Consider the following 12,487-nt stretch of genomic DNA (forward strand, 5'->3'; position numbering starts at 1 on the left):
TGCCTTCTCCAAGGAGTGCAAGGGCTTTTATACTTCTTATGCCACGGGAGGGGCTCATCTAAACACTCCCCTTTCGGCCTCAGGCTCCTGTCCTGCCTTTCTCCCTTCTCCAACTGATACATACACCCATCTTGCTGGGCTGGTATGGGAGTACTTTCAGCAGAGTGGGTCAGGCCACACCCTGCCTTACATACACACACTCACGTAAAGTGCAAAAATTAAGAGAAGAACAGGGAGTAGAAAAACAGGGTCAAAACTTCCAGAAATTCTACACACCCTCCTTTTGCATCTACTACAAAACTTTTGTATTTTACCATTGCTCTGTAATTTAAAACACTGTAGTTATACATTCTATATATTAATGCATGGCAAACTAAACAACTCCATGCATATTTCATGAATTTGGGAGGTACAGGGCTCTCTGTTTACTTTAAGTGTCATGCAGGAGTATTAAATGGGGGAATATTTGATGAAGGGCTTGAATGTTGAAGCTTGGCGCTTGTCCTGAAAGCCATTGTGAACTGCAGGCTCCTCTTTCCAGTCAAACAATCAAGCCACTGTTCTCTCACCTCAATGGCTCTGTCACGAACACTACTTCACCACCTTGTTCTGTGGTTCCCAGAGGGCTGATGCAGTTGCATGCAAAGTAGATTTTTATGTTATCGCGTAATAAAACACATGGCACAAACGGTAATGGGAATGTATACAGCATTGCTTTCATTAGTATGCTAGATTTTAACTTTATTGATAGTTACAGGTAAGTATCAGAACTCACAATAGTACATGGTGACTGCAAGAGCAGTGTGGTTATTTTTGTAGCTGTCCTTAGGTGGCATTATTTAGCAACGCGTGCTGCTTTTGTTAGCATGTTAGTATCGCCCCTATCATGTTTAAATGGTTTAGAACTGCAGACTTGTTGCTGAAGTGGACAGGTCTGAGAGATTAATGTAGAAATCTTGTAAGTATTCATCAGACAAAGTACAACAGGAAGAGAGAATGTCGGGTTTATTGACATGAGAGGGCTAGCACAATAGCAGGGGCCTCTATAAGCAAAGCCACTTGGAAAACCAGGTATATTTCTTTGTAAAAAAAAATAAAAAAAATAAAATCAGGAGTCACTTTAATTATTTATTTATTTATTTTTTACATGGTATTTTAGACCCTAGTGCATTTTTTTTTTTTTTTTAAATGGTACAGCCCATTGTTAATCCATTGATCTGAACACTGATACTGTCAAGTCTTTGTCAGATGTTGAGGGGGTTTTGGTGGAGTTTCACCCCGGCATCTTTGAATGTACACAATGCAATCTATCAGGTGATACAAGTTACACAATGTGGGAGATTGAATTGTGAGATCAAAGATGCTGTGAAAAGCATCCCCTATAGAGACCACATGATTTTTATTTTTATGTGATTAAACAAAAGACATGAATTTAACATTCATTAACATTAGTGTGGGCAAATGTAAAATTTGTGTATTCAGTTGTAATTATTTGTTGTCACTTTAGTGTTATTTTGTTTAATTCAATAACTATAAGTTATTGTGCAACTACATGTCAACTAACAGACTGTTAGGTTAGGTTTCGGGTAAGTAGAATAAGCTGATATGTAGTTGCAAAATTGAATGTCTAAAGTGGACCATCGAAATAAAGTGTTACCTACCCTTTAAAAAAAAAATGTATCTGTATCAATCCACACACACACACACACACACACACACACACACACACACACACACACACAGCATAAAATATATATAAACTGTGATATATACTGTACATCATTTACAGTTCATCTTTAAAAACTAAAATGTAATTTTTAGCAAATATCAAAACAAATATTCATTTTTCATACTGAACATTATAATTTTATAATGCCTAAATTCACTTGATAGCATTTAAAATGATTGATTTTAGTTTTTACTGTTTTATTTATTTATTTAGACAAAATAGTATTACATTTTACTTTACCAGTCTATCACAAGTGAATTAAAACTTTTAAAAAAGGGAAAACACATTTAAAATGGTGCCGCAACAACATCTCAGGCAGGATATTGTGTAACATTTGCATTAAAATTGAAAAACTTAAAACAGGACAACTAATATTATAACATAATATTTCTAAATTATGATTGCAGGAGGCACATTTGAACAACATTACACTCTGTATTTTCTCATATAGCACCATATTATTTTTTTTTGGTCACATGTTAAAAACAAAACAAAACAAACACACTACTTCTCACAATATCAAATATCAAACAATATCAAAATAGGCTGGCACATTTGTAACATCATGAAGCATGATGGAGACAGGGTTTCCATCCAAACGTGAAGCGAATCTTTTCAAAGTTTGCAAAAAAAGAAAGCAAATTAGGTGCATTTCCATCAAGTTGTTTGAGCAGATGATGGTGGTATTGGTAAGCTAGTAACCAACAGTAAATATGGCCTAATCCACATGTACACGGGTATTTTTATAAATAGTTTTTCCTCCATTAAATAAACAAAAAAAATCTCGTCCACACAAGCACGGTTTAAAAAAAATTCTCTGTCCACATGAAAATGCAAAAACACGCTATGAAATGCTGTCAAGAGCATGCCAAAACAACAGTTGGCAATATAAGCCTAACCGTAAAGCCATGTTGGCCAATCAAAACCCTGTTAGCACAGTTATTAGCAGCAATATTTTGGCTATGTCCGCCATTGCACAGACTGGCTTCATGTAAATAAAGGAGATAGCGGCACACGATCTGACGTCAAACAAAGGAGATAACAAGACAAAGTGTCCGGTTTCACTGGCTACACGACAACACGGCAACTGGAGTTTCTGAAAATCTTTACCAAGCAGGAGTTTTCAAAAAGGTTCAGTTTCAGTGACCTGATACTGTGTTAGCGTGTGGACGAATAGACAAACCACATGGAAAAGGCTGCATTTTGAAAATACCCTTGTTCGTGTGGACAGGGCCTAAAACACCATCAGCAAAAACAGCCGATTAGTCACATGGGTTTAATGTTTGCTTCGTCAGAATTTATTCAGCAAATGAATTATGCGTATTAACTCTTTTTCACACAAGTCCAAAACCACCTCAAGCAAGCGTAAGAACTTTTTTTGCGAATTAAGGGATTTTTTTTCCCGAAATTTGTTGTTTCAATCACTCCTTTCTGATGTGATACTTCAAAATGCGCATAAAAACATGGTGATGGAAGCATAGCTAGTTACATCATACTCTGCTATATGGTGTTTCTGCTTCTAATTTAACCCCGTCCTCGTTCTCCCAATCGCAACAAAGGATTCATTGTTGGTGATTATGGATGACACCTGGCGTTAATCAGCATTGCCTGCTGCAGGAAAGAGAGGAGGTGAACAAAATCAGGAAAACTATTTTTGACAGTTGACATTTTCAGATGGTGGTGAGCTTTTTTGACAGCCTCTACCTTAGTAAGGCCTTATGCTGTCTTCACGTGCTCTCGGAATTATCGTAAATATGAGTTCCCTAGGTAAAAAATGCACATGAACGCTCTCCCATTTTGAAACTCAAATGTGATGAGCTCATAATCATGACTTCAGAAGTGGAAATTATCAAATTTCCCATAGCACATGAAGGCAGCATTAATGAAGTCAGACCAGACCAACTTTTTGTCTTCTGTCTTCCTTCCTCTGATGTTTGTGGATACCTTCCTTCAATGGACATTGTTTTATACACATACAGTTGCATGAAAAAGTTTGTGAACCACTTGCAGAATCAGTGAAAATGTGAATAATTTTAACAAAATAAGAGAGATCATACAAAATGCATGTTATTTTTTATTTAGTACTGTCCTGAGTAAGATATTTTACATGAAAGATGTATACATAAAGTCCATAAGACAAAACAATAGCTGAATTTATAAAAACGACCAGCTCAAAAGTTTGTGAACCCTTGATTCTTAATACTGTGTGTGGTTACCTGGATGATCTATGACTGTTTTTTTGTTTTGTGATGGTTGTTCATGAGTCTCTTGTTTGCTCTGAGCAGTTAAACTGAGCTCTGTTCTTCAGAAAAATCCTCCAGGTCCTGCAGATTCTTCAGTTTTCAAGGATTTTTTGCATATTTGAACCCTTTCCAGAAGTGACTGTATGATTTTGAGATCCATCTTTTCACACTGAGGACAATTGAGGGACTCAAACACAACTATTAAAAAACATTCAAACATTCACTGATGCTCCAGAAGGAAACACAATGCATTAAGAGCCGAAAGGGTTGAAAGGGTTCAAATATGCAAAAAATGCTTGAAAACTGAAGAATCTGCAGGACCTGGAGGATTTTTCTGAAGAACAGAGCTCAGTTTAACTGCTCAGAGCAAACAAGGGACTCATGAACAACCATCCAAAAACAAAAAAACAGTCATAGATCATCCAGGTAATCACACACAGTATTAAGAATCAAGGGTTCACAAACTTTTGAACAGGATAAATTCAGCTATGTTTTTGTCTTGTAGACTTTATGTAAACATCTTTTATGTAAGATATCTTACTCAAGACAGTACTAAATAAAAAATAACATGCATTTTGTATGATCTCTCTTATCCTGTTAAAATTATTCACATTTTCACAGATTCTGCAAGTGGTTCACATACTTTTTCATGCAACTGTATTTATCTCAAGAGCATTCTCTAAAAGCTTTGGCTTCACTAAAATGCTTTTGTGTTAAAGCTACTTTCGTATGCCACAAGTTTATAGCTTGTACCTTTGGTTTTACCGAAGATCTCACTTGGATCATTACACACAGTCTGGCACGTAATAGTCATGAGATAAAAATCATGCAGTGTGTACTCGACTTAAGCCAGGCTTTGTGAGGCATCACCAGACTGAGCAACAAAGAAAGTGAATCGTTGATCGGTTAGTCATACCGTATGTGTTTTATATTGTCTGTACATGAAAGCTGTAATTTTGTTGTACACATTTAGGTGGGGCCCAAAAGTGCCAATAATGCAATGCTTGGAAATGGTCCAGATTGAGATTTATGCAAGTATTTACTGGAGCGTCTTTTTACTGTCTTGTAACTTCCACTGTTGAACTTGATACTTCATACTTTTACATGATTTTTTGTCTGTAATTTATTACTTCAGCGTGTGACTTTTTGACTGTAGCAAATTTATCTCTGTTTTATACATTGGCAATTATAAAAAGAGAAAATTATGGCAACAAACTTGTAAAATCTTACAAAGGATTACAAGAAAAAACTCTTGTTTTCTTTAGATTCAGTTTTATGGAGAAATTGCAGCAAGGTGTACAGTGATGTCTTGATACTGAAGTGAATTTGCACTTGATCAGATAGCTAGCCTATCAGTAAAAAAGTGTAAATGCCTCCTTTTGTAATGGTTATGTTTGGTTTTATTGTCATTGTGTTTGGTTTTCCCTGTCTGCCTGTCTGTCTGTGTTCCTAGTTAGTCTCCTACATCTGTTCTGTTTTACATTGATTACTCTCTCTGTGTATTTAAACCCTTAGTTCTATCTTTTCATTGTTCTGTGTCATTTCCGTTTAACATGGTTGTTTATTATATCTCCTGAGAGTTGCTATTTCCTGAGCTGTGTGATTATTGCTGTAACCTGTTTGCTTACACCATTTACTGCAGTGTATCAACTATTTTGTGTGCATCTCACAAAAGAATGAGTGAAACTGGGCTACAATGAAAAATGGAAACCACATTTTTTTTACCTAGTTTTACTCTATAATAATGTCTCCTTTGTTTTCAGAGTCTTCTATAATGTATGATGTTGTTAAAAGTCAGCTCTTGCATTGAAATCTGAGAGTTGCATGCTTGCTCAGACGTACACGTATGCATCATGTTGAAACAAGGAATAGCTTCCCTTTCATGAAAGCCCACCAATCACTAATGAGTATGAAGGGTCCCACCCCTCCAGACCACACCCCTGAAACCACACCCCTTTTCTTGTCCACACCCAAGCCTGAGATTAATTTCCAAATATGGTTACAACCATTCACGAAAACATGGCCTTATGAACTCATGAAATAACTGTCTTTATGAAATAAAATAACATTTACTACTGGGTGGGGTTAGGTTTGTGTGCATAAAATGATTTCTGCAGACCGAAATCTCAATTTGTGTTACATAATGGGAGTAAATGAAGAGAAGAAAATGTCCTGTGCATAAAAAATAAACACCTTGGGCACACTTTCACTTGTGTACAACTCTATGTGTAATAATATCAATTTGATCTTGTAGATAAGAATAATTAACTGTGGTAATCTTTTCCAAATAATCACTTTTCCCATAGGTGTGTCAGATGCATTTCAAAAGAATGCGTAATGAAAGAAGACAAGAATGAAAGGAAGAAGAGATTCTTCAGTATATGTGCTTCTTCGAGTTTCAGTGCTCTGAGAAACGAATGAGCTGCAAGAACTATTTGTTCTGTCAAAAGGCACCAAGAAACAAAACTTTGTGCATGTAAAATTGCCATGTCAATGTAAAAGTAAAACGTGTGTTAAAGCATTGGAAATACTTCAACTTCATTTCATCATTGCGTAGACATACCCTTTACCTGCAGGCTTGACTTTTGACCTGTGAAGTGCATTTCTGCACTAAAGTTACAAAAATAATGATTGTAATATCTGTTTTAAAATAGGTTCAAATATGAATGCATCCATTTTTACCATTTGTTTTCATGTTACAGCTGATAACTGATCCACAATAAACAAAATAAACTAAAATTAAAACTAAAAACAAAAATTTTTCTAGTAAATTTAGACATCACAACATTATAATGTGCAGTATGAAAAATGGATATTCATTTTGAGATTTGATATAGAGTACAGTTAACAGTGTTATTAAATTATTAGTGTTTTAAAGATTAATATTAATGATATGTTCCACATTCCTTTGTTAAATTGAACAAGTGAAGGCACAAAGGGGTTGAAAATGGTGAAAAATACAGGAATTTTCTTATTTGTTCATATACAGTGCCCTCCATAAGTATTGGGACAGTAAAGACAGAATTGCTCTGTTAGCTGTGGTGTCAAGACATCTATAAATATGATTAAAAGATTAATATGAGGCAGAAGTACAGAATGTCACATTTTATTATTGACTGTTTCAACGCAAAATGTTTTACCGACTCAGAAGTACAGCACTTTTAGGGTTTCATCCCTCTGCCTAATGTGAGCATAAGAATTGGGACGGTTTAACTGAAATGTAAGCTAATATTTAATTGTAAATTCCTTGCAAGCAATCACAGGAGCGAGTCTGTGACCCATAGACATCACCAGACCCTTGGTTTCACACTTTGAAATGCTTTTCCAGGCCTTTAATGAAGCCATTTTCAACGGTTGCTTGTTTTGGGGAGTTTCTGCCTTTAGTCTCCTCTTCAGCTGGTGAAATGCTTCCTAAGTAGGATTTAAATCTGGAGATTGACTTGGAATGTCCAGTTTGGAATGTCCTGAAAAAGACAGATCCCACTGGCAAGCTTTGGCTACTGACAACGGCCAGGTCAGCTGAGAAAATCAATAGCAGTTGATGATAGACAAATGACAAGACTTCACCAGCAGAATTACAGAGGATACACAGCAATATCAAACATTTGATCAGCACCCAAAATAGGAAAGCCAATTTGAATTTGCAAAAACACACAGAGATGAGCCAGTAGAGTTTTAGAACAGAGTTTTATGGACATGAGACAAAGATTAACCTTTATCAAAGTGGGAAAGGAAAAGTGTGGAGAAAAAAAGAAACTGCAAATGAGGCATACAACCTCATCGGGAAAGCATGGTGAAGGTAGTGTCATGTCATGGGCATGCATGTCTGCCTCTGGAACAGGATTACTCATCTTTATTGATGACTTATTCTATGATGGCAGCAGAAGAATTCATTCAGAAGTGTACAAAAGAATCTTGCCTACCAGTGTTCAAGAAAATGCCACCAGACTCACTGGGAAGTGCTTCATTTGGCAACAGGACAATGACCCAAAACACTAGTACTGCCAACTCAAACAAGATTATCATGGTAAAGAAATTTTGGGTCTTAGATTGGCCAAGTGTCCAAGTGATTTAAATCCTATTTCACCAGCTGAAGAGGAGACTAAAGGCAGAAACTCCCCAAAACAAGCAACCGTTGAAAATGGCTGCATTAAAGGCCTGGAAAAGCATTTCAAAGTGTGAAACCAAGGGTCTGGTGATGTCTATGGGTCACAGACTCGCTCCTGTGATTGCTTGCAAGGGATTTACAATTAAACATTAGCTTACATTTCAGTTAAACCGTCCCAATACTTATGCTCACATTAGGCACAGGGATGAAACACTAAAAGTGCTGTACTTCTTAGTTGGTAAAACATTTTGTGTTGAAACAGCCAGTAATAAAATGTGACATTCTGTACTTCTGCCTCATATTAATCTTTTAATCATATTTATAGATGTCTTGACACCACAGCTAACAGAGCAATTCTGTCTACTGTCCCAATACTGTCCCAATACTTACAGAGGGCACTGCATGTATATATATATATATATATATATATATATATATATATATATATATATGTATATATATATATATATATATATATATGAATCTTTATGTTGAGTTAAAAGTCAATATGAATGGTTTATACAGTATCTGCAAATTAAATAGAAGCATATTGTAATATTGAAAATAATAAATAAAAACTGTTAAGCATTACATTTGAAATATTAACCTTCTACCTGACTTTGTTATAATTGTTGCTGGCTATGCCTTCAAGCTTCTCATACAGAAACTTTGCAGAAACATTTTTTGATGCCTGTCAGCACAGGCTGAGGAATGCTTCAGGTGTCTCCTAAAATCCTTGCAAAGCACATGGTTCATCGTAACACCCTTCTTTTACATTTCTGTATAATGAGAAGCATTTTTGATGTTTCCCCATGTAAGAAAACCAAACTAAGTATGATAAGTTTGCATGTGGTGAGATGTGCGGCTCATCTGTGGAAAGAAGGAGCCCCCATGTGCAGCTCCTTTGGGAAGAGTTTTCCCATAGGAGTGCCTTTAATTATTCGGATGATAACTGAAACATCCTGTTCTGTTTCAGAGTCGCCAGACTGAGTCAAAGGGCTGGGTCAACAAGCTCTGAGAAAAGGTGTGATTGAGGCCCCTTTTCACTCATAAACCCGACTTAACCTGGACCAGCCAGGTGTGGCGATGGGCGTCTACAATAAATGTGAGTGCACATGGGAATTGGTGTATATGAAGTAAATGATTTGGCAAAGTCTACAGTTGCTTGGGTTTCACTTGATCTCTCTACCCTGTTAAGTGATATTCACAGATTTCTCCATTTCAAAAGCCTACCGTTAGTAACATGCAGGAAGCTCCAATTCCACTTAAACTCACACTTTCACATGCCTAGCAATTGTTTAGGATATCTGTATTTAGATAGGAATACAATACTTTCTGTTTTGAACTGTAAATGTGACTTATTTGATATACACTGCATTCGTAAACACCAGTTTAAGATATTGGAATACTATTAATTACTAACTAAAATTTTGGACATATCTTTCTGTTAATACTTGAATAACCCCCCCCCCCCCAAATAATGCTAAATTTGCCTGTGAACAACAGCTACTTTAATTCGCGCTCAAACATTGTAGCTGAGGCCTTGAAGAGTTTAGTTCATCGACATGTCGTGAAGATGCTGTTTTGCTGTTTTTAGCACTGTGAAAGTAAATCCACTTTGCATGCAATTCAGAAGGAGGAGGACTTGGGTTCGGATTGATAAATGGACGCCATCATTACTGTTTGTAGCACTGTGAATCAAGTGCTAAGGATGATTCGGAGCTGAAATTCAGATATGGTAATAGATGTTTCATATCTGACACATGCTCTAAGCGGTCAACCAATTACAACAGACTCTACCATCTGACCAATCAGAGCAGGGGAAGCTCTCAGAAAGGAGGGGTTTTGAGAGACTGAATCTTCGAACAAACCGTTTTCAGACACTTTTCAGAAATTAGGTGATGTGCAATGAATAATAATAGAAAATTAAAGTTGTTGTTTTTTTTTTGTTTTGTTTTGTTTCACCTTTGATGCATGTAAAGCTATTGTAGAAGATTTCCAAAACAAGATTATGAACCTTTAAAATAGCATAATAGCACTTTAAAAAATGTCATAGGAAACATGTCAGGAGTCATCTGATGAAGGACACAAATCTTTCTTTTCCTTCACTCATTTAGACCCCTTCATTGTCTATGGTGTGATATAAACCACCTGCCCATGGTCTCAGGAACAGCAGCTCTGAACACACCAACTCACCTGGGACTCGAACCCACAACCTCCAGATACAACAGTATGTGTTCTTACAGCCTGAGCTAACACATCATTTACTTAAACTTTAACCTACCCACAGGACTTTAAAGTCATTGGATAAAATGGATGGTCTCATGTCTTTAAAAAAATATGAACTACTTAAAAAATGAAAGACTTTTGGTTAGAAACCCTTAATGGTGATTCTTTTACAGATTTAAAATGTAATGAAATGTATAACTAATCGGAGATGGTAATATTCAACTATTTGATGAAAAACTTATTTATTAGAAATTAGAAATGCTGCCTTGGCAACTACAACCCGAATTCCAGAAATGTTGGGACGTTTTTTAAATTTGAATAAAATGAAAAGTAAAAGACTTTCAAATCACATGAGGCAATATTTTATTCACAATAAATAATAGATAGCATAACAAATGTTTAAACTGACAAATTTTACAATTTTATGCACAAAATGAGCTCATTTCAAATTTGATGCCTGCTACAGGTCTCAAAATAGTTGGGACAGGGGGCATGTTTACCATGGTGTAGCATTTCCTCTTCTTTTCAAAACAGTGTGAAGACATCTGGGCATCGAGGTTATGAGTTTCTGGAGTTTTGGTGTTGGAATTTGGTCCTATCCCCAGGCAGGCCAATTCAGCACCTGGACTCTTCTATGACAAAGCCATGCTGTTGTAATAGCTGCAGTATGTGGTTTTGCATTGTCCCGCTGAAATACACAAGGCCTTCCCTGAAATAGACGTTGTCTGGAGGGGAGCATATGTTGCTCTAAAACCTTTATATACCTTTCAGCATTCATAGTGCCTTCCAAAACATGCAAGCTGCCCATACCGTATGCACTTATGCACCCCCATACCATCAGAGATGCTGGCTTTTGAACTGAACGCTGATAACACACTGGAAGGTCTCCCTCCTCTTTAGCCCGGAGGACACGGTGTCCGTGATTTCCAACAAGAATGTCAAATTTGGACTCGTCTGACCATAGAACACATTTCCACTTTGAAACAGTCCATTTTAAATGAGCCTTGGCCCATAAAACACGACGGCGCTTCTGGACCATGTTCACATATGGCTTACTTTTTGCATGATAGAGCTTTAGTTGGTATCTGCAGATGGCACGGCGGATTGTGTTTCCGACAGTGGTTTCTGGAAGTATTCCTGGGCCCATTTAGTAATGTCACTGACACAATCATGCCGATGAGTGATGCAGTGTCGTCTGAGGGCCCGAAGACCACGGGTATCCAATAAAGGTCTTCGGCCTTGTCCCTTACGCACAGAGATTTCTCCAGTTTCTTTGAATCTTTTGATGATGTTATGCACTGTAGGTGATGAGATTTGCAAAGCCTTTGCAATTTGACATTGAGGAACATTGTTTTCCACAGTCTTTTTATGCACTCTTTCACAGATCTGCCCATCTTTACTTCTGAGAGACTCTGCCTCTCTAAGACATCCCTCTTATAGCTAATCATGTTACAGACCTGATATCAATTAAATTAATTAGTTGCTAGATGTTCTGCCAGCTAATCTTTTCAAAATGTCTTGCTTTTTCAGCCATTTGTTGCCCCCATGCCAACTATTTTGAGACCTGTAGCAGGCATCAAATTTGAAATGAGCTCATTTAGTGAATAAAAGTGTAAAATTTCTCAGTTTGTTATGTTATCTATGTTCTTTTATGAATAAAATATTGGCTCATGTGATTCGAAAGTCTTTTAGTTTTCATTTTATTCAAATTTAAAAAACGTCCCAACATTTCCGGAATTCGGGTTGTAACTGAAAATTTAAGTTCAAACACTAAATTACTGGAAATAAACTGGAAAATGGAAATAAATAAAACCTATTACTAAACTAAAACAAAAACTGAAATAAAAATAAATGAAACCTAAATAGCAATATTAAAAAAAAAAAAACTACTAAAAATGATACAAGTACACTAAAATGACAAAATTAAACTGAAAATATTAAATTATAGCTAATTCAAAATATTAATAAAAACTAATATATATATATATATATATATAAATAAATAATACTAAAAAACACTAGTAGTAACAAAATTGTTATGAATGCATAGATTTATTATTTATATATTTATCTGTGTTTTATGGCTGGTCTTTATTATGTTAGACTAATAAAACAAAAGTTTTACCACTGCAACACCGCCCCACATTATAGTGAGGCATCAAAGATCACTCAGGTTAT

The 12,487-nt window shown here is 36.1% G+C and overlaps 1 non-coding gene across 1 annotated transcript; it reads right to left on the minus strand.

The window, feature by feature from the left end:
- Positions 1-10,139: 10,139 nt before the first annotated feature.
- Positions 10,140-10,271, minus strand: LOC127505615 (small nucleolar RNA SNORA11). Its single transcript, XR_007927756.1, has one exon. It is a non-coding gene; the product is annotated as a small nucleolar RNA SNORA11 (small nucleolar RNA).
- Between the last annotated feature and the right edge of the window lie 2,216 nt (positions 10,272-12,487).

The sequence above is a fragment of the Ctenopharyngodon idella genome, chromosome 22 (assembly GCF_019924925.1).
Source record: "Ctenopharyngodon idella isolate HZGC_01 chromosome 22, HZGC01, whole genome shotgun sequence".
Classification (NCBI taxonomy): Eukaryota; Metazoa; Chordata; class Actinopteri; order Cypriniformes; family Xenocyprididae; genus Ctenopharyngodon; species Ctenopharyngodon idella.